This window comes from Quercus lobata, chromosome 11, assembly GCF_001633185.2.
Source record: "Quercus lobata isolate SW786 chromosome 11, ValleyOak3.0 Primary Assembly, whole genome shotgun sequence".
Lineage (NCBI taxonomy): Eukaryota > Viridiplantae > Streptophyta > Magnoliopsida > Fagales > Fagaceae > Quercus > Quercus lobata.
Genome location: NC_044914.1, coordinates 45,343,351 through 45,349,350, shown reverse-complemented (window position 1 = coordinate 45,349,350; position 6,000 = coordinate 45,343,351).

The window sequence follows — 6,000 nt, the reverse complement described above, 5'->3', positions numbered from 1 at the left end:
AAGGTGGTCAAAAGTTGCGACTGTGGGTCCCTCCATGTGTGTTTATTTACGGAAATAACATTGAGTTATGAGTTATGAAAACTAAAAATAGCCTTTGGTTGTTTTCAGTTTCCATAACTCATAAATCAAAAATAAAAGAATTGAGTGATGGAAACAGAGTTATCGTTTGCCAAATAACCTTTTTACCATGAGTCCCACCATTTTTGAGTTATGAGTTATGAAAATTGAGAATTGAGTTATGAAAACTTGCAATCCAAACAGCCCCTTATTATTTTGAGAATACATAGCAGACTAAAGTTAATTGTTCAAAACTTCGCATCAAATTTTCAATTTCTCACTTTGAAGACATAGGGTACAAGTTCACGGGTACATTTTAATGGCCTAAATAATAACAAAACTAGCTCATTTCCTTTTGCAGTAAGACTGTTGAAATCCACTATTCCACATTTCTACTATTACTTTATGCTGAATGATAGTGAATTAATGGATTGAGTACAAAAGGACCAGGATTAGGTACATAGAATTCATAAAAAAAAAAAGGATTAGGTACATAGAAGAATAGTCACTCCAAAAAAGAGAGAAAAAGTACATAGAATAGCAGTAATATATTAAATGAGGTTGACCGTTGATATGTTAAAATTTAAAGGACCACTAACATCCCTTCAAAAAAAGAAAAAAAAAAGGACCACTAACATTAAAACATAAAAAGAAAAGGAATGACTAACGTTGGAAAAAAAAAAGGAAAAGAAAAAGAAAATAATAAAACAAAACATTTATAAATTTCTTTAAAACAAAAAAAGTGATACTATTTGTGTTGACTCAAAAAATGACATTATTGGCTAATAATTACCACTACTGCTAGAGTTATTTTGTGATTTTACTGGACGTTTAAAATTTAACAGTGAAAAAATATTGCCAGTTGTGAATATGAGAGTAGTAAAACCCAGCTTTGACAAGGGGTTTTTAGTAGATGAATGATAATGCTGTAGTCACAAATTTTTTTATTTTTTTTTTATAATAGTTGAATTAACAAGTTTTTCTTTAAGTAGATTTCAGTTAGGTCAATCGGTAAAGTCTCTGATGGTTAAATAAAATATTTGAGATTCAATTTCCGCCTACACAAAAAACCAATTGATGTCTTAGTCTAATGATAAAGAGTTATATTATCAGGAACGGACGCCATAGATTGAAACTCTCTAAAAAAAGAAGTTTTTCTTTGTTCTCATACTAACTAACCATTAACATTATTATTTTTTAATTTGCCAATAACAACATGTCATCTCAACAACTGTGAAATTTTTTATAACTTTTAGATTGATTGTTCTATGAAATGTCCATGAAATTTTACTTTGTACAAGGGATTTTTTTTTGGGGGGGGGGGGGTTGGTTTGTGGGAGTTGCCCAAATTTAAATCTTTTTCATATGGGGAGAATTGGAGAAATATTATCTCCATTTGTTTTTTGAAATAAAGACGGTTAGTTTCATGATAAAATTTTTTTATTATTATTTATTTATTTTCAAATTGATAATGTAATGTTAGAGAGAAGAGAAGATTTGAATCTTGAATATTTTCAATAGAAATACCAAGAAATACTATATGAGACACAAGGCTCTCAGCTCATCATAACGATTTAGCAGTTCATAAATATAAGTATTGTGGGGCCAGAGGATTTGTGATCCTGGCCCATTTTACATTGGGGCCCAAAGCCCGAGTCGAGGAGGGAAATAGCCGATGACCTACAGTGAAAGTCCAAGTAGCCTTGAGACGTGGCCGAGGATGACTCTATCCTCGGCATCCCCAAGGCACTCCTAAAAGAAAGGGCTAGAACGGCATAGAAACAGTTTTGGAAAGATCCGAATACATCCGCGTTGATAGATAAAGGAGTCCTGGATAATATGGCGACAAAGGACAAGGGAAAGGCTGCCATTACTGCAATTAAATACTCTGCGCCAGACAGAGCAATGTTTTCCAGCTTTTACAACCACCCCCAACCACTTTTGGATATGGGCTGATAGGACAAGTATCAGCATTGGAAAATTGAACCTACATGTGGACGTTGGAAGAGGCGTAAAGGCTAATATAAAAGGAGAAGTAAGAGTCCAGAAAAAGGGGCTGGCCAAAAACTAGAGCCTCCTAGACCGTATCGAGGAGAAAGACTTCTCGAGCGAACATGATTTACTTTTGTATGAACACCATGACTAACCACCGTTCGGTGACCAAGGCCTAACCTTTCAAGCCCACGCTCTACAAATTATATTGTTTGGGCCTTTTAACATACGAACCCAACATCATTTTGGGGTTGTTACAAATTGAGTCCTTACAAGTATAAATATAAAGGTGAATGTAATGTAATATTATTTAAAACTAGCAAGTAACCCATGCAAACTCATTGGTGCATTTAAAATTAAACACAATTTTTATTTTAAATATATAAATATTTAGTCAAATTATTTTTTGAAAAAATAGCATGTAACACATGCATAGGTATGAATACATTTAAAATTAAACACAATTTTTGTCATAAAAATATAAATAATTAGTCAAATTATTTTATTAAAAAGCAAACTTAACCAGTCACATATTAAAATTCTTACCTAAATTTAATACTACTTATGATCATTTTTTTCTTCTAATTTTTAATAATATAGAACATATGGTGATATTTGTTGTATAGTGATTTTTATTGAGTATATGTGATTGATTGATTTTTAAATTTTTTATTTTATATTTCATTAATATTAGATTCTTAGTATTTTGCACTCATTAACTCACTTTGCACAAAAGATTAAAAAAACTTAAGTGGACACTTGACACAAACTTAAGTAGATAATTATGATGTGGTCCCCACATAAATTTAGACACATGACACAAAGTTGGGGGCAATTATGAATTCTCAGTAACTAAGTAAGGGTTAATCACATGTATTTTTGGCCAAAAAAAAAAATCACATGTATTTTTCATATTTATTTTGTTCTATTTAAAATTATATTTTCTATTACCTCCTTAATTGGCATTTTTTTTTTCACTGCTTCTCCTAATGTTTTATTATTATTATCATTATTATTTGTGTGTATGTTGTCCTCTCAACTTGAATTAACTCACTATTTTTCATTAGTGAAAGTAGGGCTGTCCACGGGTCAAGTTTGTGCCCAACCCGGAACCGACCCGTCGGAATCGGGTGAGAAAAAAATGCACCCGCCGCCGACTTGCCGAAGTAATCGGGTCGGATGGTTCAGACCATCAACAGGTGGCGGGCGGGTCGGTCGGAGTCATAGATCTGAGAAGACAGCGAGAAAACAGTGAAAAAACACAGATCTGACGAATAAATGCAGATTCCGGCGATAGTTTTCCAGATTCCGGCGAGATTTCCCTTAGATCCGGCAAAAATCTCACCGGATTTGATGAGATTTCTCCAGATCCGGTCAAAATCTCACTAGATCTAAAGGAAATATTGCCGGAATCTGGGCTTCTTCGCCGGATTCTGGAAAATTATAGTCGAATTTTGGAAATTTTGGCCGGGATTTGGAAATTTTGGCCGGAATCTGGAAATCTTTTGGTCGGTTTGGGTTTTTTAGGTTTATGAGGAGGAAAACCGAAACCGACCCGCTGGAATCGGTTTATGGTGGTGAAGACCCGCCACTGACCCGCCGGAGCAGTTGGGTCAGCCGGATTCGGGTCAGGTTTGGTCGGTTCTTCGGGTGGGTCGGGTTGCTGGATCAATCTAGACAGCCCTAAGTGAAAGGAATGTGTACGATAAGTGGAATTTCCAAAGTCACCCATTCTATAACTTTTTTTTTTTTTGAGAAACCCATTCTATAACTATTATAGTCGAAATTATGATACGATCCAGCGTATTAGAGCCGATACGAAATGCTGTATTTTATATTTTATATTCTAATAAAAAAGAAAGATCTTCCTAACTAAGCGTCATTTCTCATCCCTCTTCCCCTATATATGTGTGTGTGTGTTTCTTAAATAAAAAAGATACTCAGTGTTGTCGAGTCATCCCACATCGGTAAGGGGTTTATCACTTGTTCCGCGACATTAACTGCCACATGCAGTTTTGGTGTTGGCGTATGAGTGTATTCCCTTATCTCATCCCCTTTCCCTATATATGTGTATGTGTGTTTCTCAAATAAAAAAAATACTTAGTGTTGTCGAGTCATTACATATCGGTAAGGTGTGATACTGAGAAGGAGTTTATCACTTGCTCCGTGATACTAACTGTCGCATGCAATTTTGGTGTAGACGTGTGAGTGTATTCCCTGATCTCATCTCCCTTTCTCTATATATGTGTGTGTTTCTCAAATTAAAAAAAAAAAAAAGAAAAAAAGAAAAAAAAGCGTCATTTAAATGCCTCTAAAAACCGTTGTTTAGGCTAATGACCCAAACAATTAATCATGCCAGCATTAAATGCATGGATTAGGAGAATGGCCGTTCTGCCTTCTGGTCTTTAGACTTTAGCCAATAAGATTTATTTATTTTATTTTTATTTTTATTTTTTGAGAAGGACAATAAGAATTTGATTAAAGGAGCTACTACTTTTTGGCAGCCAGTTCAGCATCCCATTGAATACATAATAAATAGAAAAGCAAACTAAACAAAAAATGCTGGTGGAATTTGCAACAACTCGTTTTTTCTCTCTCTTTTTTTTTTTTTTACTATATAAATAAATAAATGAATAAAGTGTTTGTTAATACATGTCCGGTCTACATTAATTAATTATTTTAAAATATTTTAATAAAAAATTAAAAAAATTGTAAAAAAAAGTGAGTTATTTTTTAATTTTTCCATAAAAATTTTTAAAAATAATTTATTAATTTATGTCTTACACGATAATAAATTCCATAAATATATATATATATATTAATTATGACTTCAAAAGTTTTTTTTTTGGGGCTGAATGTCTTCAAAAGTCTTACTACACAAATCATAGGACCCATCATCATCGACCATAATGACTCACATCACCTTTCGAGGTCCCATAGGCCAGAGGATGAGTCTGTTTAGCCACCATCATCAGAAAATGACCCTATTGATTTTATAACCAGTGCAAGCGTAACACTCCATGATAGTCAGAAGTTTTAAAACATAGAAACATTTTTTTGGACTATTCCATGCAATCCAAGAATACGTGTTGTTAACTCTTTGTATTGCATAATGCATTATGCATAGCACGTCGTAATTGGTTGAAGCTTTCTCTCAATTAACAAAACATTACATTAACATAATTTTAACCTTTAAATATGAAATCATAATGATAACTATTTTGAGCATTTTCAATTAACAAACCCACCAAGCATGCGCTACTTTATGAGTAATATTGGTTTATAGTTTATACCCTCTAATTAGAAGTTTTCAAATGTTGAGATTTAAATATATTTTGTGTGTTAATCTTCTCCACTATTAGATATAAAGTAAAAACAAACAATTAAACCAACAAATATTATTTTTTTAAAAAATCATATTTTTTTAAAGGGTCATGTTAATGAGTGCTGTAAGGACACGATTCGTGGCGGACCGTAACAGTGTCGGGTTCGCACGTGAAAAGGCCCTAACAATATCATTTGTAGAGCGTGGGTTTGGAAGGCTAAGCCTTGATCGACAGGCGGTGGGTTTTTCGTGGTGTTCGTACAAGTTTAAGTTTTCCTTCACCCCTGGAGTCTTTCTCCTGGAGGTGGGCTGGGAGGCTCTGGTTTTTGGCCATTTTTCCCAACCCCCTCTTTAGGTTACTTATTTTTCCTTTTATATTTGCCTGCGTTCATTGTCCTTCGTCCACGTATAGGGTCAACCTTTCCAAGATTGATACTTGTCCCATCAGCCCATATTCAAAGTCGTTGGGGGTGGTTGTAAAAGCTAAAGAATGCGGCTCTGTCAGGTTCAGAGCATTGAATAGCAGTAAGGGCAACTTTCCCCGGATATTTTAGATCTTTCTTCAAAGTTTCAGTCCTATACCGTTTTTACCCCTCTTTCAGGGGGGACTTTGGGTCTGCCAAGGA